Source organism: Desmodus rotundus, chromosome 8 (assembly GCF_022682495.2).
Source record: "Desmodus rotundus isolate HL8 chromosome 8, HLdesRot8A.1, whole genome shotgun sequence".
Taxonomy (NCBI): Eukaryota; Metazoa; Chordata; class Mammalia; order Chiroptera; family Phyllostomidae; genus Desmodus; species Desmodus rotundus.
Window position 1 is genome coordinate 25796377 of NC_071394.1, and position 22582 is coordinate 25818958.

General features: G+C 44.8%; 1 protein-coding gene across 2 annotated transcripts in view; it reads left to right on the top strand.

Moving 5' to 3' along the window:
* The window catches only part of NCALD (neurocalcin delta), a 337075-nt gene that overhangs the window by 97985 nt on the left and 216508 nt on the right, over nucleotides 1-22582 (top strand). For both annotated transcript variants that reach the window (XM_053929493.1, XM_053929492.2), the window contains exon 2: nucleotides 4869-4920. The gene's annotated coding sequence lies outside the window, so the exon portion shown is untranslated. The remainder of the gene's footprint in view (nucleotides 1-4868; nucleotides 4921-22582) is intronic.

Sequence of the window (22582 nt, forward strand, 5' to 3'; positions counted from 1 at the left end):
TGTGGGCTGGCCCGTCTGCACGGGCCCCCCGAGGTGGGACCGCAGCTGTAAGGCGTCTGGGCGCCGGGGTGACAGGCCCCGCAGGGCACTTTTCTGTTCTGTGTCAGGCCACAGCCTGTGGCTGCTATCGGCAGCGCTTCCTGCTTTGCTTCATTTTTCACTGACAAATCCTCTCCCGGCTGGAGAGTCATGTATTTTTAGAGTTGGAAGGGACCTTCATAATTATCTGAATCCAACCCCCTGGCATTTTTGCAGATGAGGAAAACAAGACACTGAGAGGTGAAGCGATTTGGTCCGGGTCCCCCAGAGAAGCAGTGACCTCTCGGCCGCTTAGGCTCCTCCCTCAGAAGGGGTAGGAGGGGACCCTCCGTCTATCTTCTAGTGTGTTAGTTGCCAGAAGTTAAGGAGTCTTCCTTCACTTTCTAAACCCTTTTGGAAATAATGTCTCTCCTTTGAAAGAGGTGAAGACATGTTTTACTCAGAAAACTTACGTTTTTTCCCAGGCAGGTTTTTGTTCTAACCCATTGTGACTCCCCTCTAGGCTTCCACGGCACAGTGTGACAACTCTCTGGTGGCCAGTACTACCCAGCTGGACGTCTGTGTAGCAGTCACAGTAGAGCCCCACGTGCTTTGGAATGTGATGTTGCCTCTAGATTCAGGGAAGGACAGACGCTGGACACTGGTCAGCAAACTGCCTGGGTCTTTCGGCGGGGGGGGGACCCTAGGAACTTCCTGAGAAGCAACCATTTATCAAACTGAGACTTTCAAAAGGATCCTTGACTCTGGAAATTAAAACTCGCACACCTCTGTCCTAGGACCAAGCACCTGAGTGACTCCTGAGCTCCCGTGGAGCCTGGCCGCCACTGGAGGCTGGGTGTGCGGTGGACGACGTGGTACCTGGAGCATGGCCCAGTCCAGGGGAAGAATGGGAGATTTGAAAATGACTTGTGCATGGGAAGAGGGAAAGAACTCAAGGGGTTCTTCTCAGGGGCTGTTTCAGCCTGATGGGGAAGGATCTGGGAGTCCTTCCCAGGGACCACAATGTCTACTCAGTACTAGTTTCTCTCCACACTTCCCCTGGCACAAACTCATCTCTCGGGTCTGATGTGGGGTGGCAGGGGGAACAAGGCATTGCTCTGCCTCGTCAGCTAGTCTGTGCTCTGAGGCTTGAGTTTAAAAGCTCAAAAAGCCTTTTCTCTACTCCTGCTGGAACATCTCTTCCATGAGGCCATGCACATGGCAGGATCCTCCTTCCAGACAAGGAAAGGATCTCAGGGGATAAGACAAGGAGGGAGAAGCATCAATCACTGGCTCAAAACCGAATCGCACTACATTTGTAAGAGCTCACGGAAGGAAAAACAGGGACTGTTTAGTGTGATAGTCTCAGCTGGTGCAGTTTCCAAGAGCCGCAAATGCATTTCACTATGTGAGCTAAGTTCACCGAATGATGAGAAACTGCCCTGGGAGATTTTCCTCAAATCTTTGGAGTACACATAGACTTTTTTTTTTTGCTGTAGAAAAGCTTAATTTTGTACCAAAGTGGTCATGGAATCCCGGAGCTCTATGGTACTCAGGGATGATCTGTGCTGGGTATTCTCTGTCCTTCCAGGTCCGTTCTCCCCCCCTTCTCTGTACTGTTCTGGGTCCTGGGAGGCTGGTCTCCATGGGCTCTATCAGTGGGCTCCTCTGCCCTCCAGCTTCTGTTTAGATTTGGCCAATAGGAGGCACCCACTTGTCCATCATTGAGTGGTTTCCTTAAACTGGTCCATCTCAGAATAATCCCCTTCATAATAGCTCCCATTTTAGTGTGTAAATCTCGTTCCTGTTGGGACTTTGAACTGATACATCCTCTAATCCAATAGGACCATTTTATAGATGCGGAAACTGAGGCACAGGGAGGCCCACTGGCTTTTCTAGTGGTGTGCTTTCCCCCCTTTCCTCCTCATCTTCCCAGCTGTGGTTGAGTACTCAGAGACTGAACCCCCGTGGCCCAGGAATGCCTGTTTGGGGTGGGGAACCCCCTGGCACAAGAGTCTGCTCTGCTCTAATGTGATGATATATTTCTAAAAAACTTCCATTTATTTGAAAAGTGGATCCTTAAAATGGTGTTTTAAGTGGTATATGCATACCACAGGACGTTTTTCAGCCGCAGAAAAGAATGTAATCCTGTCACGTGCGACAAACGATGTCGCTGACCCTTGAGGATGCTCTGCTACGTGAAATTAGCCAGCACCACATGGTCTCACTGACAGGAGGTGCTAAAGCAGTCGGACTCGTTGGAGCAGAGAATGGCTACGGGGGAGGGGGAAGAGGGAGGAAAGGGAGTTGCTGTTCAATGGGTATAGGGTTTCGGGTCTGCAAGATGAAATCAGTGCTGGAGATCTGCTGTACAGAATGTGCCTCTGTTAGCAACTCTGTGTCATACAGTTAAACATTTGTTAAGAAGGCAGATCTTGTGTTATTTTTTAACCACATAAAGAGGAACCAAATGTGTTTTAATAGGTCAGAAAAGTAGCTAGGCGTCGTCTCTGGGAGGCCGCTGTTCACGGGGGCACGGCTGGGCTAGTGGGAAGTCGGGAAATGCCTTCTTTTTCCAGGCCGGAAGCACCTGGTGCCAGGGCTTGGCCAGAGGAGTGTGAGCTGAACTCACCCCCACCCTTCTCTCAGCCCAGCGCCTTGCACACCCATCTCCCCACTCCAACATGTGTGGAGTCAGAATTTCTGGTCATGCCTGTGAACGTGTGTGAGTGAATGAGTGTGTGAGTGAATGAGTGTGTGTGTGAGACAGAGAGAGAGAGAGAGATTGAGACTCTTCTTGTATTAATTTTTCTAAGTTCTCTGAAGAGTCTTTATTGAGCTCTCGTATTTCCTTGATTATAAAATTGATTATAAAATGTTTTATTTTTCTCACATTTAATTAAATTAATTTATATTTTGCTTTAACTCCCTTTTAAAAGCAGTACCTGAAAGTAACATTCAGGGAAATACAATATTGGAAATATTATGTATCAAATCTTAGAGATGACAAGAAATTAGAAAAACTGGGTTAATTAAGATAGTACAATTCTTGATATCTGGTTGATGGTAATGATAATTATAGCTATTGTTCATATTTGTAAAATACTATAGCCTTGTTTCTCAAGGGTTTATCAGATTCATCATCTCACTTTTTGTCAATGACACTTCGAGGCAAATGTTAGGTTATCATCATCATCATCGTTATTTTCACCCCTTTTCAGACATGTAGACACTACAGTTCAGACAGGTAGAGGTAGAGGTTGAGCCAAGGTCATCTGGCTGCTAAGTAGCAGACCTGGGAGTAGGGTTCCAACTTCTTGTAAAGCTCTGTTTAATACCAACAAACACCCCATGCTTTTACTAAGTGTCACAGAAATTAAAGTACCAAATAAAACCTTTGAAGAGAGATAATGCTGTTTAGACTTTCACATCCCCACTGATAGGTTAGTGGTCCTTCCTGAAACACCAGAGGCGAAAGTGGAGAGCACAGAGTTCTTAGTCTGAGGACCTAGGGTAAGTTTCAACTCTCTTATTTAACTAGATTTGTGATCTTTGGCAAGTTACTTATTCTCTGCTACGTAGTCATCTCAGTTTTTAAAAAAGGAAGCAAATGTGTTTTAGGGTTACAAGGAAGAGAATGAGTAAACATTTGTTGAGCAAAAATTATAGACAGGCATTACCCTAGGAGATTTATATCTAATATTTCATTAAATAAGTTATCTTATGAAGGTTATTTAGAAATTGTAAAGCACCATAAAAATGCCATTTGTCTACCTATCACCTACTTATTCGTTCATTCAGTTATGAATGAAAAATTTCTTGTTCTATGACTATTTCCTCAAGACTTTGCCTAAGTAAGTCTACTAGAGCTCTTTCAATACGCATGAAATAAAACTTCTGAATCTTGTTGTTGCACGACTGTTAAATAAACTGGTAGCCATTTTTTCTTTTTTATTGTTATATAACAGAGCATTGTCTCTGACAGTAAGTGGATCCGGACAACCAAAGAAATACGGTAGTGAAGGAGGAAGCCTAGTAGGTTATTAGCATGAATCAGAAGATGAGTTGGAAAGCTAAGGACTGAAGAATGAGTTTACTAATTACTTTACTCAGTAAATATTTATTAGGCATGTGCTGAGACACCAGTGCCGGGCTAGGCATGAGGATACAGCTGTGGACAAAACAGACCTGATGCCCGGGCTCATGGGGACGACAAGATATATTGCATGCAGGAGGTGGCGGAAGAAGTTGTGCAGGCTTCTTTGGAAGTGTCAATAGGGGAGCTTAAGATGGTCAAGGGAGCAGACAGCCTCACTGAGGAAGTGACGCTTAGGAGGAAAGGACAAGCAGGAGTTGGTCAGGTGGAGGTGAGTGGGGAAGGTGAAGGTAATGCTGGCCGAAAGAGCAGTGTGCAGGAAAGCTGGGAGGTGACAAGGAGTAGTGTGCTGAAGGACGTCCAGGGCAGCTGGGGCACAGGTGATGGTGCAGAGGTGAGGGACCAGGCTGGAGAAGTTTCAGGGCATCAGGTGATGAAGGGCCTTACAAGCCAGGGCAAAGCTAGGCCTGTCTCCCAAGGGTAAGAGGAAGTTGTGGAAGGGGTTTCAGGAGGGGTGTGATGTGGCATGCTCCTATTTTAGAATTATCACTCTGGCCACTGGGCAGACAAAGAGAGTGTGGCAGGAGTCGTTCCTACTTGATTAGAGGGGTGGGAGCTGGGGTGGGCAGAAGGTATAGAATGATGTGAGGGAATCCTGGCACAAGTAATAGTCCCCATCTCTGATTGCATCCCCCTGATACGATATCCTCAGTTCCTAATTTCCTAAGACAATAACTTTATTTATTTTTAACAGAGTGACTTCTTCTGACCTGAGGCTTCAAGTGCTTTGAGAGATCTACTACCAGGTAAATACAGAAAATGTTTTCCTCAGTTTTATACACACCACTTTTCTCCCAAGACACACTAAGACCTAAATCCAACCTCTTATTTAACCCTTGCAATAGCCGTAGGAGTTATGCACTATTTTAGTTCTACCTTATCCATGAGGACGTTGAGACACAGAGAAGTGAGACCATTTGATCAGCACGCACAAAGATGTTCATCACAGTAGCCAAACAAAACATGTCTTGTTCAACTCGGAACCTTCATGCTTATGTTCCAAGCAGGCAGATGGAGAAGGGCACAAGGTCATGTCCCCCACCTGAATCCATCCAGGTAAAGAGTTGTCCTGGTTGCCTGGGGCCAGTGAATTTTGCCTTATTCTTAATGGTCCCCATGAGCTGCAGAGGAGGCTGGGAAATGGATCGTCGAGCATATTGCTGCTGCAGAAGAAATCAGGGCTGGGTTCGTTCTGGATGGAGAACTAAATGTGGATGCCAGACAAACAAGGAGCTAAACATCAGCTTTCTTCCCAGCGGTCCTGAATTAGAGAATGAGCTCAAATTATGGGCAGGATCAGCTGTAATCAGACCTTCTATTACATTTATTGCTGAAATCTTTCATAGAAAAGAAAAATACATGCTGCTGAGGCCAGAAATAGAGAGAAGGGAGGTTCCCAGACCTGCCTCCATGCGCTTTCCCTCACCCAGTCTAAACAGTCCATGAAGCGATTCCCTTGAGGAGGAGTGAGGGGTGTAGGGAAGGGTAGAAGTCATTTTCCAGCAGTTTTAAGAAGGTAAACCATTTTGTGTTATGTGCCTAGGAAGGAACATATGACATTTTATTATACATTATTACACATTACGACAGTTGTGTTATGTTTGTTTCTTTGTATATTTTCTCCAACTCCTGCTGTTAATAGCCTAGAGGTAATCTGATCTGGGAATTGAGACAAGGGAGAGAATTTATGTGTTGAAATTGTGAAGCTTCACAAAGCAAACAGAGATGGCCTGCTCAGAGAGTGTAAAGAGTGGGTAGAACTGCTCCAGGCAGAGAAGAAGGGTGACTCAGGGTGAATAAACAGCATGGGCTGCAGGCAGTGGACTGACTTCAAGCTGCTTCGGAAGCTCATTGCAGGGTTTTTCACAGGGCCCCCCACGTGTCTACAAACACACACACACACACATACACACACACAAACTACTGCAGCTCACGGCACCTGAAGGGGGTTTGGCGCCCTTGCCGGCAGCAGGCGTAGGCTTCTCCTCTCAGCCTGTCACCCTTGACCCCTGCTGTCACAGCAATTTGGCAACCGGTAACAACCGGCCCTGCGCCCTGCAAGGCTCAGCTCAGAACTGTGGGTTGACAGCTAATTGTCGCTGCTGATGGCTTTGCTGACAGTGCTTTGTAGCTATTTTGGTTTTTCTTGAGTGTTTCTTAATTAGAGGAAATGACAACGTGTGCTGTCCAATCAGCCTCTTGTCAGACATTATTACATTTGCAGGAGAATCGGGCGGCACTTGGGTTTGTTCCTGCCACGCTGGATGAGGGTCGCAGCCTGAGCTGTGGCCCCCACTCAGCTCGCAGACAGGTCTGCTGCTGGTGTGAGGAAGAGCATTCATTCTATATTCCCAGTGTGGGCTCCAACTGCCCGGGACTCTACCAGGGTCCCTGGTCAGGCAGAAGTGTCCCCGTCACGGTGGCCATTGCCCTGCCAGAATGCTTTCTTCTCCCTGAAATGAGATGAAATGAAATGAGGATTCCTTTGATATCTGCCTTTGTGGCATCATCCTATTGGTGATGCTGTGGAGGGCGTTTGCCCTGCAGTTTTGTGAGTGAGATCTGTGTTGCTTGAATTAACAGGAAGAAGGATCTTAAGTTATAAAATATTCCAGATTTAAAAATACCTGTGAAGACCTTTGCAACTCTATAGGCCACAGAGTAACTCTTACCAGCTATTTTTTAAGGGGCAGTTCTTTCTAAGGCTCCTTTATGAAATGCTTGACTTAGAATAGCTGTGAAACTAGCTTATTTCACTTAACATAATGCTCTCCAGTTCCATCCATGCTGTTGCAAAGGGTATAAGCTCATTCTTTCTCTCTGCTGCATAGAATTCCATTGTGTAAATATACCATAGTTTTTGGATCCACTCGTTTGCTGATGGGCACTTAGGTTGCTTCCAGTACTTGGCTATTGTAAATTGTGCTGCTATGAACATTGGGGTGCACAGGTTCTTTTGGATACCGTATGATCTCACCTTTAACTGGAACATAATAAATAGAAGAAAAAAGGAAACAAAATATAACCAGAGACATTGAAGTTAAGAACAATCTAACAATGGGCAGGGGGGAGTGGGGAGGGGACAGTGAGGAGAGGGGATTACAGGAACTACTATAAAGGACACATGGACCAAATCAAGGGGGAGGGTGGAGGTGGGGGAGGGAGGGGGGTTCAGCTGGGGTGGGGTGGAGGGATGGGGAGAAAAGGCACACAACTGTAATTGAATAACAATAAAAATTAAAATTAAAAAGAAATCAAAGAATAGCTGTGAAACTGTGAATGAGTTTCAGACATCAATTTATTTGTCAAATGAGTATGGCCCCTTCTTTTCCAATTTCTTGTGAGGTGTTTTTGTATTAATGCATTGCTAAAAGGACTTAGTAGGCCTGGAGGGGTGCAGTCAGGCTCACCAAAGCCAAGTCCCTGTCCTCGAGGAACTTATGTAGGAATCGGGACGTCAGCCTTCTCCAGTGGTCCTTGCTTCACTCTGAGGCACGCACGTGGTTCTGTGGGCTTTCTCCAGGAGCGCTGTTCAGTGTTGGAGCGGAGAGCACAGAATATGGGATTGTCTAGGGCTGGAAAGACAAGAGGACACAGATATTGAGGGTTTTATGGAGAGACTGTAAGTGTGTCCAGTTGGACACAGAAGGAAGGGAGGCCAAGGTGTGTGTGTGTGCACATGTGGAGGCCAAAGACAGGAGATCTCCGTGAGATAAATGGGGAAACGGAGAGTGGGTAAGCAGTGAGACGTGTAGAACGACATGCTGCCTGGCTTTTCCTGTGTGTCTGTCTTGTCTCCTCCACTGAAGAGTGCAAAAGGGCCAGGCAGGACATTTCCTTCGTGTCTTCTTCAGCTCATAGCACAAGCTCCTCAGTAGTTCCTGAGGAAATCAGCCCAGCTGTGGGCTTTGGGAAGATCGTGGGATCAATGGTGAATTTGTTCATGTATATAGAAGGAATTGACGTGTCCATGGGTTCGTGTATATGATGAGCTCCACAGAGATTTCGATACAGTCTGGTGGTGGTGTAAACACGCATGTGCTCACATACACACACACACACTATGGTGAAAAGGAAGTCTCTGCCATTTGATATTTATTCATTACTTTCAGGTGAAGGGAAATTACTGTCTCAGGGAGACAGTCTGGGAAGACGTCAGAGAGCCCCACCCTGTGGGTGTGGTCTTGCCCTACCAGTAAAGCCCCAAATACTGCTCCTTTCCATAGACCACCAGTTCTCCTTCCACTCCTCGTGATTTTCCGGGCTGAGTGCATCTGAAGGCCCAAATGAGCGACTTAAACTTCTTTCTGATCTGACTACTGTCCCTCTGCTCCACATTCAACTTTCTCTCGGGTGTAGATTTAGCTACAAAAATCTTCATAAAAGGCTTGTACAATTGGAGTCCCAACAAAAGCTGGAGAATACAATTTTAATGTTGGCATAAAAGCTAAAACTTCCCGATATCATTTCTATATGTACTCATATATTTTGTAATTAACTTGCTGCTCCCGGGGCACCACACCCCCGTGACCTCTTTGCCACGTGTCTTACATTCCCGTGGCTTCCCACATGCTGGCCCAGCGCTAGGACACAGCAGAGGTTTATCAGTGTGTGTGCTCCTGAAGTGAACGGGCCATGTGTTTCATTAAAACACACCAGCAGTGTCTCTAATGCACATTTTCTTAGGTACCATCTTAAAGGCCCTTAAGCTGTGCCCCAGACACAACAGACTTGTCCAGAATCATGTGGTTGCCATGGCATCCAAAGAGCGCCCTTAGAAGCTCATCAACTTCTCCAGACAGAAGATGGTAAACTGCTCTGATAGAACATTTTCTACCTTAGAAGCTGAGAATAGACACTACATGCATCTGAAACAGCAAATGTGAGTTTCAAAAGTTCTCTCAAGCATGATCTTTTATAAGATACTTGCTGGAAACTGCTCAGAGTTTATGTGTTCTAGCCCCGACTCTCAGCAGCTTTCCTTTCATCTCTGATCTGGAAGCTTCCTTTTGGATAAAATAGAAATGTGAATGGCTCTAGCTAAGAAATTGCTTTGAATTTCACAGAAGAGTCGAAGTAGCTGCTCTTCTGCATTCAGGGAGAGTGAAGCAAAAAATGAGTCTTCCGCGAATGAAATGGCAGGCCTGCTTTCTTCTACGCAGCTTCTGCCCAAACAGTTCTTTGATGTTAATCTAATTCTCATCAATCACCAACTCCAAAGCAACTGAGCTTAGATCTTTGAAAGGATTGCTTTTTATAAAGTCTTATTGTCTGAGATTTCTGCCTAATGGCGAGGCCACTGAACCACTAACTTTTAGCTGTAGAGTTAGTAGGCAGGGATTATTTAAGTCATGAATTTCTATTGCTTGCCATGTAGAACACTTTGCAGTGTTCAAAGCACTTTTGCATCCATTGTTGTAACAACTGCCTTAAGGCAGAGAGACAAGTTTTATGTTTTCACCCCCCCCTTTTTTTTGAGTGAGGGGATTGAGGGTCAGAAAGAGCATGCCTCCCTAACTGATGTAGCACAGTGGATTGAGTGCTAGCCTGTGAAGCAAAAGGTTGCTGGTTCGATTCCCAGCTATGGCACCTGCCTGGGTTGCAGGCCAGGTCCCCAGTTGGGGGTGTGTGAGAGGCAACTGATGGATGTATCTCTCTCACATCAATGTTTCTCTCCCTTTCTTGTTCCCTCCCTTCCTCTCTCTAGAGAAATGAATAAATAAAATATTTTAAAAAAATGATTATGTCCCCTTTAAAATCAGTTCTTACCAGGAGGTGGCCTGGAATTGGAACCTATTCTTCTGGTTCCTGATTCAGACTCTGGTTGTCCTGTCAGATGGGCGGAGTGTTGAGGACGGTTAGGGAGAATCTACAGATTGTTTGGTAACTAGCTGCTTAATAATCTGTCTCCTGATTTGAGTTTAAGCTCCCGAAAGGTAGAGATTATTTTATTCATTATTGTAGCCCCAGAGCCTAGAATACTGCCTGGCACATAGTAGGTTCTCAATGAACAGTTTTGTTAATAAACAAGTAATACTAATGCCAACACATCTGCCTACCCCCCCATGCATTCCCATGACATAAAAGATGTTGGCTGTGAGAATTACATCTAAAATAAAAAGGCAGGGATATGGGCCTAGTGGGGAGTGCAGGTTGTCATCCACCCAAGGAGCTGGTGAACACTGAGCTGAGCTGTGGAAAGATACAGAAGGGATGGAAAATAGAGATCCTGCCTTCTGGGAGCTTAACTTCAACTTAGAGAGACAGACCATCTCATCACAGAAGAGATGAGGAAAATCACTGCCCGACAGTCTGCTCAGATGGCCTTGCTCTCTTGGAAATTCAAAGTCAAGGGGAAGAAAAAGGATGCATGCTGCAGAAAGCCTCGGTTTCAGAGGGAGGAGGAAGGGGAAGAACTCCTCTGTCGCTTCTTTGTTTGGTTCCATAATTACCTGTACCTCTTCAAGTGTTTTTGTGCAAGAAACTAAATATACCTACTGGTCTAGTCGAGAGATGAATCATTCTAATTAACTGGAATAGAAGGTGGACTTCGACAAAGCTTCAGTTGGCTTGTTTCTTTAAATAGTCAAGTGATTATGCTATAATTTAGCTTCAGTAAACAATTGTTTCCATCCTTATCTCAACCAGAACTCATAGTTCCCATGTCCTTTAGGGGCTTTTCAAGATTTAGTTCTCCAACCACCTGCTTAGGTAGCCGTCCACGTATGAAACTCTGATTTAGGTGGGTCTTATGCAGAGTCTGGGAATCTGCTTTTATTTTTTAATTAAACATTTTATTTTGGCATGATTTTATATTTACAGAAAACTTTCAGTATTTCCTTCACCTAGTTTCCCCTAATGTTAAGTTCTTACATAACCAGACTTTATTTGTCAAACTTAGTAAATTAATATCAGTGCAATAATACTGAGCTACAGACTCTATTCGAATTTCAGCAGTTTTTGCATTAATGTCCTCTTCCTGTTCTACCCAGGGTATCACGTTACATTTTATTGTTGTGATTCCTTAGTCTCCTTGGACCCAGGATAGTTTCTTAGTCTTTCCTTGAATCTCCCCAGGTGGTTCTCAGACACTCAAATCCTACACCCATTGCTCTCCAAAGGCAGGGACAGATCCGGGGCTCAACTGTCAAAAGCTGATGAGCGTGTGGGGCGGGGGGGTGGGGGGGTGAATCTCCCCTTGCCTGAGCGGCACCCTGTGTGTTTCACCCCGTGCCATGCTCCTATCAGTCAGGGACGCAGCGGGAGACAGGAGGCACGGTCTAGAGGAGTCCAGAGAGAATTCAGAGAAAGTACTGTTTACAGAGGTGTAGGCGGGGTGAAAGAACAAACGAGGGATCTGAAGGCCACCAGGAACTTTCCGCAGTGGAAAGCTTTTACTGCCCTGGGGGCGGGGCAAGAAGAGCAGGGCTCAGCCAGGTGGCGCTGTAGGCAGGAATGGGTAGTTGGAGATCCGGCCACCGCCAGAACTTCAGGACCCACAATGTGCAGAAGACATAGAGGAAAAGCAGACTCGGGTCTGCATCTCCTCTTCCCCGAACCTCCTGCTGCTGCCTCCCATCAGTGGAACTCAAGGAGAACCCAAAGGGCAGGGATCAGATGATACAGTTTCTGGGCAGAGCAGGGAGAGAGGATGCAGAATGGACGTGGAGAGTGGATTTAGGGAGGGATTGAGGTGAGAATAACCAGCACCACGTTAAAGTGAAATGCAAGAGAGGTAGCCTGATAGTTCATTGTACCTAGGTTAAAAGGTGTGCTCTGTTTATTAATTCACAGCTGCTATATTATTAGGGGTCCATGGCTTAATTAAAAAGGGGGATCCAACAAAAACATTACATTTAGCCTTGGAAACTGTACAATTTGTCATGTTGCAAATTCAACAAATATCCTTTTGGTGGGCTACTGGGGGAACTGTAGCTTCCAGCTGAATAGATAAATATCTAGACTGAAGCAAAAACAGTGCCACTTGAGACATAGTTTTACAGTGATGATGGATTTTAAGAGTGTCACAAACCTACCACCTTGTAAGATATAGGTAAAAGTGCTTTTGTTCATTTGTTTTGTTACTCGACTCTAGTTTTTGAAAGGCGATAGATATTTTCTTCCTTTCTGCAGTATAGTGAATTAAATTCTGGGTGCCAAAGAAAAAGATTTAGAAAATATTCCTTTTCTTTTTGTAATTGCAAAAGAATACGAGTGGAAAAAAGAAGCTCGTCTTTTTCAAGCATCCATGTGACTTACAGAGAATCACTAGTTTTTAGAACTGGGCTTTCCTGGAGTTTATCAAAAATTTTTTTAATGATGAGGGAGAAATAAGTGAGATTTTTTCTCCCTCCTTTAAAAAAGAAGTAGATATTAGAAAGGAGGAATATTAGCTGTATTTTGCTGGCTTTGATATTAAGTCTGACATTAAATATGTTGTTTGCCAAAACAGAAAGGTCTGTTTTGTTCGTGCAAGGTTTTCATAGACATTGGTCTTTTGTGTTTGCTCATTGTCCTCAGCCAGGAAACAAGCCCTTTGATGTTTACTCTGCAAAGCGGTCGCATTGGGATCTTAGCAGGAAAAAAAATCAGCCTCGGAGACTTGAATGGAGAGAGCTTAATGAGAGGACCACTGCCTCGCCTGTGGGCAGGGTCACAGGAACAAACGGGGGTGGTCCAGCATCCAGGACAAGCAGCAAAGGGAAGCCATTGCCATCCTAGCAAAAGGTGGAGCCCAGCGAGAGTTGTAATCATGGAGGAAGGGCCACGTGACCGAAGCCAGAGCTGTGAGGGGACATAACTGCAGTGACACAGGGAGACAGTGGGGAAAACAGCACCTTGCTGTCCTCCCACCCTCCCATCTTTGGCTGGGGTCCCCTGTTAGTCAAACCCGACAGGAAGCTAGAGGGCCAGGGAGTACTGACGACCTGGGGGCAGGGGAGGGGGAGTGTAGTGTGGAGTTCCATCGATGGGGAATAACCAGCAAAATGGTCCATTGCTGGTAAGGTCCCCAAATGATTACTTGTGACATTAGATAGGAGACATGACAAAATAGATGCATTAAATTGATGAGAAAATCTCTTTTTATAGGCTGAGATTTATTGTTTTAAAAACTTCCTGCTCCCCCAGCTTGTCCTGAAGTATTAGTGCACGAGGACCTGCTGTCTCAAGTTCTCTTGTCCTCACCGGGAGAAAGGTGTTGACTTTTGACACTATGCAAAGCCTGAATGTGACCTCCAGGGGCCCTGAGGGAGGGACACTGGCCTAGCTCGTGTTATTGGTTGCCCCAAATGGCATTTTCAGAGTTAAAAATGGCCATCAGAACATGTATGCTCTTATTTTCTTAATGGGTCGTTCTGTTGGAGCTAAATGTAATTGCTAAAGAATCACTTCCAATTGTTCATTGATTATCTGTGCATAAATTATTTGAAGAAAATAGACCCAGATAACCAAGTAGTAGACAGGCTTGTGTCTGGGAAAACATTCACTTTAGTCCCTATCCCCAGTTGCTGTTTACTTGAAAATAAAAGCAAAACAACCCAAAAACCTTAAATGCAACTTAAACCAAACCTGATCCCGGGATCATTTAAGAATTTTTGCTGGGAAGCTCAGAGAAATAGAGCCGAAAATAGACTGGTTACAGCAATTTCAGCAGAGGGACCTGAAAACGTTTTCTTTAGCCAGGAGTCTCTTATAAGTGACAAATCAGCAGTGCCCAGAAGACTGCATTCTTGGGGAATGAAATTCGTGTTTGATTCTCCTTTTCCTGGTGGACTCTCTCTCTGAAATACTTCACATCCAATTTTGAAGTATGATGCAGGGGAAGCTTATCAGTCTCCTTTTTGCTGTGATATTTTTGTCCTATTTAAGCCCACTTTCCTTTCCATGTTTGTGATGGATTCTGGGGCAAAGCCACCTTCATGTAAAAAGCTCCAGAAAAAAAATAAAATCATACTCTTTAAAAATATGATCTATGTATTTATTTATGTCTATCAGTTACGTGACACTGTTATTAATCTTGACTGTGTTTATTTTCTCCCTAGCTTAGAAAAATGTCTCACCTGGCTTGGTCTTCAGCCATATTGACTGATCTCTTTAGATCATGAGAAATGTTAAGTAACAAGGTCAAAAATGGGTCATAAGCTAGTGGCCAGATGGTTTAAGGCTCAAAGGTCTTTGACTTTTATAGCATAAATGAGTTTAATTGCCATTTTGAGCAAAGCTAAAGACAATCGGTCAGCATCCCTTATGAAGACAGTGTCATCTCCTCAAGTAGCTGGAATCAATAAGCTGTGCATAGCTACTCTTAGTGGGTACGAAGACGTTCTTTGTTCTTATTGACCTGATGGGTTCAAGGTGTTAGCGCAGCTCAGTAGTGGTTAATGCAAAGCTGTGCTGGCTTGCTTTAGCCCCAGGTGGGAACCCGAGCCCCATGGCAACTGGCATCAGCACTGATATGAACATCGTCTCTGTCCCTCGAAGGTATTCCTGCCTGTGTCAAGATCATTTTCCAAATCACAAAGGTGGTAAACACTGATGCATCTTTAACTCTGGTGCCTTCCATGCTCCCTCAAGTTCAGTTAAGCACCATGGTGGTCCCTTCTAGCCTTGCAAGGTAGAGCATTTCTTTTTCCATTGTTACCGGCAAGGACCTCCCTAACGGCCTGGTTATTGAGGTAACCTTCCGCAAGCCTGCCCGCCAGCTCATAGTATTTCCTTGCTCCTAAAAAGTGAGCTTCTTAGACTATAATATTCATCAGAACATGCCTTAGCTCAGAAACTCTCAGCCAGTTATTACCGACCATGTAGACTCCCCATCTGTAACCAATGAATGAATTTCTGTGAGCAGCAGCTGTGGGCAAGGCCCTCTGCTAGGTGCAGTGGGAACACAGACCACGTCCACCTGCTTGTTCACTTGGTGTTCTCAATGAACCAGTTCCTGTACAGCAGGGATTGGACCTGATGTGTACAAATGCGCAGCACCAAGACTGGCTTCTAATCAGCGTTCCTGATCATGCATTTTCAGTTGAGGATGGTTTTTTGAAGTATGTATTCTCAAAAATTATATACCTAGTTCCCTCAAGGCTGCTGGATGAAGCTTGGAGGACTCACAGGATTTCGGCAAGTCACACAGTGGGAGGTTGTAGACCTCACAGCCAAGATTTCAACCCGTTTTGTGTGATTCCAGAGCCCCTTCTGCCACAGAGCCTCAGGAAGTCTGTCCTTTTAGCTTGTGAAAGTGTAGAATGTCCCAGACACAGTGGGGAGTCTCGTGCCATGGGGGAGGGACGGACAGTGGTGGGGCCAAGACTTGTCAGAGCTTCTGCCACCCCTCATTCTGTATCACTAGGATTTACTAGTTGAAGATAGTATCCTCTCCCCGTGTTACTCCTTGGACAGTAAGAGATAGTTCCCCAAACTAAGGACTAAAATTCTGATCCCTCTTGGGCAATGGGGCTCCAGGTTTGCCAGGACAAGGGTTCATCAGCCAGTTAATACATATAATTGTTCACCTTTCTGCTACCAACCTAGTGGTGTGCTTGTCTACCTAATGACAGGAGCCTTCTTTAGGACAAGTGATGATCTTTGTTCATTTTGGGTGTGGCATTCGGGTTCTTCACAGCAGCTGGCATAATGTGGTGGCAGAGGCTAAGGAGCCCTGGACTTCTCATTCTGGAAATTAAGGGAGTGATTTGTTATCTTTTTCCCCCTCCAGGCTGTGCTTGTGGATTAATTGTTCTGACTACTTAAACCTAAGCATGACCTGGTCCCTTTAGCCCTCTGTGTGTCCCACCAGGAGCAGTGGTGGGTAGTGTGGCCAATGAGAGGCTGAGTGGTGGGTAGTGTGGCCAATGAGAGGCTGAGCTGTAGGTAGGTCACAGGGGTCTGGTTCCTGATTCCTGGGCTTATCTTGGGCAAGTTATTTAAACTTTCTGCACCTCAGTTTCTTCATTTCAAAAATGGGAATAATAAAGAGTACCTACCTCACAGGGTTATTCTGAAGGTTAAGCAAGAAATCCTTAAAAAAAATCACTCAGCATATTACTCAGTAAAAAAAAATCACTGGGCACTTTACTCAGTACATAGTAAGGACTCAATAAATGATCAGAATAGCAAATACTGAGTGAGCACTGGTTCTGTGCCAGGCCTGGGCATGGGCTGTGCACTGCACAGCTCCGGGGGGCACCTCCCATGTAGACTCCATGGGACTGTCGCCTGCAGAGTCAGGCACACACTGTGCCAGGAACTGCTGTGAACACTCTAGGCGTTTTAACTCTTTCATCCTCACAACGATCCATTATTACTCCTGTCTGCAAGTTAGACGCAGATGTTAATTACCTTGCCCAAGTTCAGCCAGGCCTGGATATGGGCCATTTGTATTACATGGGTTGGGGTGGTGGGGTTGTCCTCTTTCCTGTCCAGAATGGAGGGACAGTCTTGATGGTTCGATGTTCTTTATCAATCCATAATACATTGGACGTTCTTATGTATTTTAATGTTTTCTAAAGCAGTTTCTATTTTCAGTCTTTATAACTAATACATATAATTTTAGCCTAATAATAAAAATTCATTAATTCACTTGACTTTGGGAAAAAGTTACATGCCTTTCCTTAGCATAATTCAACTACATGTGATTAGGGCAGAGGGCGGGAAGGAGAAAGTGATGGAGGGAGGGGGGGAGAGAGAAAGTGAGCGAGCGAGCAAGCCCATTGAACATTTGAATAACTCCAGCAATCCTCTCCGCCCCTCCATCGGGACAGGCACCAGCCTGCGCTGTTTGCTCAGAGAGCTTCAGTTTTCACACGGCTTCCACAGTGCGAGCATCGTACCACATGGAGTTTGTTTTATTTATTTGTTTACATGTTTTCATTGGGTTTTTTTTCCCATTACCATTTATCCCTCTTATACTCGCTTTCACTTCCACCCTCCCCCCCAATCACTGCACTGTTGTCCATGTCCATGAGCCTTTTTCTTTTGGCTCCATCCCTCTGCTCCCTCACCCCCCTCCCCCAAGGGCTATCAGCCTGCTCTCTGTCTATGAGTCCATCTCTCTTGTGTGTTAGTTCAGTTTGTTCATTAGATTCCCCATATGAGTGAAATCATGGTATTTGTCTCTCTCTGACTGGCTTATTTCATGCAGCATAATGTTCTCCAGGTCCATCAATGCTGATGCAAAGGGTAAAGTTTTCTTCTTTTGTATGGCGGAGTAGTATTCCATTGTGTGAATGTCCCAAAGTTAGGTTTTTTTTTTTAAGATTTTATTTACTTATTTTTAGAGAGAGGGGAAGGGAAGGAGAAAGAGAGGAAGAGAAATATCAATGGGTGGTTGCCTCTCGCACACCCCCTACTGGGGACCTGGCCCACACCCAGGCATGTGCCCTGACTGGGAATCAAACCAGTGACCCTTTGGTTCGCACCCCACGCTCAATCCACTGAGCTATACCAGCCAGGGCCGAAGGCTGTTTTATCCACTCATCTGCTGTGGACACTTGGGCTGCTTCCACATCTTGGTGATTGTAAATAATGTGGCAATGAACACGGGGGTGCTTATATTCTTTCAAATTAGGGTTTAGGATTTCTTCAGATAAATTTCCAGAAGGTGAATTGCTGGGTCTTAAGGCAGATCCATTTTTTTTTTTTTTTTGAGGTAACTGCATACTGCTTTCCACAGTGGCTGCACCTATCTGCATTCCCACTGACAGTGCAAACGTGTTCCCTTTTCTCCGCATCCTCGCCAGCACTTGTTGTTTGTTGACTTATTGATGAGAGCCATTAATAATGTACATACTTTTCATTGAACATGGCTCGTAAACGAAGCAGCTAGTTCAGGTGCTCAGTGTGAGAAGCAGGGTTCGCTCCAGTGCCAGAACTGGCTGTGCTGGAGTGATTGACAGGTGGCATGGCAAGGCGCACTGAGGCTTTCCTGGGGATTTTCGAGGGGACTGCCTCTTCAAGACACCCCTTTACCCTTCGTGGTGGGCAGTGAGTGGTCAGGAGGAGCATGGCAAGAGCTTTGATTGTGTTGGCTGTGCCCTCTGAAATGGTTCTGGGCCCCGGATGGCCCCTGCCTTGTCCATAGACACCCTATAAAAAGCACCCCCAGATTTGTTTCATTATCCTTTGGGGTTTTTTTCCATTCTCCACCTGCATCTACCTCTTTCCCTAGCCTCTTTGTGTTTGCTGGCTTGCAGAACTCTTTCTTTCCGTCTCCTTGACCCTGTCTTGCTCTTCTGGCATCAAAACCTCTGCCTTTCTCGGCACTCCTTGAACTTCCTTGGCTCCCACTTGCCAGTGGGGAGAACTCAGGCACATGAGTTAGTACTATTTATTTCAAGTAGATAACTATTACAAAGCTGTGCAGGTTTCAAAATGATTTTTTTCCACAAAACTTTACTGGAGAGGCTAAAAGAAGATTTCAGGGTTAGGGTTTTGGTATTAGGGGGTTACCATGGAAATAGATCAGTGTTGACTCCCTTTCTTCTCATATCCCCATCCTGTGTAAAGCTGTAAGGGTCTCAGCCTCATGGGAGCAGGTAGCATTGGTAGTTTTCCCCACGACAGGTGAGGGGCACCTGCTGGTGCATTAGCTCTTGCGACAAGGCTGGGTCAATGTGTGTTTGTCCGACTTGTCACACAGAGTCTACTCAGGACACCATCAGACTTAGAGAAGATGAATCTCACTGTAAAAACAGCATGTCCTCTATAGGGTGCCAGGGAAAAGGTGACTCAGCGTGCCCTCTGCCATCTTTAAAGGAATAACGAAGCGTGTCTCCCTTTCTCCTGAAAGTCCAAATAAACCACTTCTGCTCCTGCCGTTCACAGAGCTGAGTTAGAGCCAGACTGAGGTAGGGAGAGAGGACACTTCCATCCAGGACAGAGACAAGTGAAATGGTGAGACCAGCAGTTCTTGCTACGAGGACTTGGCCCGCGGTGATCACTCAGAGAATGGTAGTTCATTTGCTAGTTGCCGAGGGGAGTTTGCTCCACAAATTACTTTTATAGTGTCTATTATTAAAATGATAGTTGGAAGCTGTGTTTAGGAGAAGGTACTTGCGCAAAGCCAGGACAGTCTGAGAAAAGATGGCTTAGAAACAAGAATACAGAGTATGAATCAGGCCTATTTCTTTGTGTCTTTCTACATGATTGGTTTGCATTTGTTAAGATTGGATTAAAAGGAGAATGTTTTGTCTTCTTCCCTGACTTCCTCGGAGCTGGGTTAGTTGTGCCCCTTTCACCTCCCCAGTACTTTCTACTGCAAGGCACTCATCACAGTTCATGGGAATTACCTGTTCTATGCATCTTTTGCAAGTTGGGGCTCTTGGGATCTGTACCCAGAATGGTGTCTGGCACATTGTTGGTGCTCACTTATGGAATGAATGAATGAATGAATGAATGGTGTGAAGGTGTTCTGTTTCTCTCCTCTTCTGCAAGTTCCTTAAATGCAAAACAAGATCTAATTCTTCAGATGATCACACAGGCCCTCGACAAAAGTTCTGTTCCCGGTCCTTCCCTGTTGTTCCAGACAAGCTGCGACTGGTATTTAAGGAAATGTGTTGTGAAGAGCTGCATTAACCCTCTGAATCCAATTGTCAGAGAATGTGAAACTTACCAAGCTTCCAAACCGGGAAAAAATAAGTGCAAGTGCCTTTTCTTGGTATTCCTGTCCTAGCATTACAGAGAACGAGAGAGGCCAGGCCTGGGCTCTTCAAACTGGGTGGGACATTGCAGATCCTAGTCAAGCTGGACGAGGGTTAATCTGATAAAATAATTTTATCCAAGGAAAATGAAGGAGTTTTGAAAGTCTGGACAAGTAAGCAGGCTGGCCAGGAAAGCATCGGCGAGCAGCACCGTAGCCCACGATTCTATAGGCAGTGATACTTTCGGTGCCCTTTAAGCTGCAGGTGGACAGCTTCAGAATTGGTGTCAGTGTTCTGGGCTTTTATAATTTAATATTGCATTCTGAAATTTCCTACAAGTGTCAACATTATCATTTTAAACAAAGTCATTTTATGCTATTAAATCACCATGCTCTATGTTGGTTGTTTGGTGGCTGTTCCCATTATTTTTACTATTATAAATAATGTTGCCAAGAACATCTTCTTGTGTACAAGTTTCTTTTTTTTCCTCTAGTATAAATTAGTACCTTATCACGGGGAATGAGCATTTTTATGGCTCTGGATATCTATTGTGAAGATATTTTTTAAATGCTGCAGTGCGTACATCTTGGGAATAAATTTTAGCCCCTTTGAAAGCTCTGGGCCCTGTTCAATGACATTTGCCACTCTGGGACCATTTGTTCTTGTTATAAATCTGTGGTCACGTACTCCTAATTGTTCGCTCTCTACCGCTTGCTCTGAAATCCATATAAAATCTAGGTTCCCAGGAGGTCCAGTCTCAGTACAGCCTCACACTGAGGGAAGGGGTACCCAACGATCAAAAGCAATTACTATAAGTTAATTCCAGTCTTTAGAGAACACTAAATGGAAGTTCTTAAAACCACCTTTTCCCTGCATTTCAATTCTATCACACACTGCAGCTGCTTGTGCCTGTTCTCTCTTCATGTTGCCGCCTCATTTCCAAAGGGTTCTCCGTTCTCTTGCTGCTGACGCCCACTGTCGAGCTCGTCCACTCAGCCACCCGCCCACAGCCCGCACACCGCACATGTAACTCTTTGTTATGTAGACCCTTCCCTGAGAAACACAGTCTGAATGTTTCCTGGTTGGAGCTAACTGGACAATAAGAACATGCCGTCCTTAGAAGCAGGTGGGGATACGGGAAGGCCATGCAGTCACGTACTCATAATTTTGTCCCTGTCACGGGTAATGACAATAGCCAACATGTATACGTTTACTACAGGCCAGGCACTGTTCTGTGTACCTTACATGTATTGTCACTGAATGCTCATAACAACCTTATTAATTAACTAATACCATCAGTTCCGTGTTTGAGATGAAGACACTGAACTGGAAAATGCTTTAAGTAACTTTCTCAATGTCACACGGTAAGCGGCGGAGCTGGGGTTTGAACTAGGTGGTCTGGTTTCAGAGCACTGGGTTCTTAACTGCTGTACTATACTCATTAAAATTCTATCTTGACCTATCTGATATTTACTATTTATATATCTATATCTTAGCTGCATAGATATATAAACATATAATTTTTCTTATTTTATCAAAATATAGAGCAAGAACTTGAAAACAAAGTAGAGGTATTTATTTCTTACTTTTTAAAAATTATTTAGGGGCTTTGTGCTATTGTCTGTGTCCGTCCGCCTGCCATAGAGTTCCCGTCACTATTCTTGTCATGAGAAAGGCCTGTTTTGACAAGGGCAGTGGGAAAATACCATCCGTCTTAGAGTCTGGATCATAACGCCAGTAGAAAAGGAATTGCTGGTACACTGACAGGGAGCGGTTGCTGATAGAGAAAAGGGTTGGTTATTTAAATTGCTTTTTATCAATTTCTCGAGTAAATACCCACATCTTGCCTATGTTCTGGGTTTGGTTTTAATGCATGGGCTTTCATCTTTGAAATTTTTCTTTTAGCTGTGCCAATTACTTGGTCTGGGTCACTGCTTTCAGCCCGGAGACGCCTGTGATGCTCCGCTCAGATAAGAGTCTCCTCCTTCGGAAAAACTGCTGGCAAGCTAGATACTGGAGCACATCTTTCTCAGTCCGAGAAAAACAAAGGATTGTTGTTTGTTTGTTTTGCCAGAGAAGAAAATGCCTAGCACTTTAGGTCATTCTTCACAGTATAAATTTACTTTAAAAACATTATTCAACTGTTCACTTTGAAGCACTGTCTATAGTCTGTTCTTCAAAGAGGAGTGCTTATTGAGAAATGGAAACAGTCCTCCAGTTTTTGTTGTTGTTGTTGTTGTGGAAAGAATGCTGGAAAAGGAGTCAGGAGACCTGAGGTCAAGGTCATTTCTTCTGATAAGCAGCTGCTTTGGGCTCCTTACTTTCCTCTCTGAGTCTCACTGTCTTCATCAACAAAACGAAGATTTACACTAAATAACTTCTATTCCTTTCTACATATATAATAAACACCAGATAAATTTCTGTGCTAGATAATATTTAAAATCCTGTCCAACTGGTGACTGAACCCGCACCCCACACGTGTGCCCTGCATGGGAATTGGACCCGCAACTTTTTGGTTTTCGGGATGACACTTTAACCAACTGGGCCACACTGGCCAGGGCCTCTTAGATTGTTTTGATTATGATCCATGCAGGTCAGAAACGAAAACATGCTTCTAGGGAATGTCCTTCATCTCTGAAGTTCATGTTGAAATGGCAGTTCTCAGCAAGGGGCAGAATGTTGGGTTAAGGGGAGCATGGGACCGACCTTCTCTAGGGATATTTATACTCCAGGGAGGTAGATAACCTCTGAGTGGGCCCTTCAGCCATGT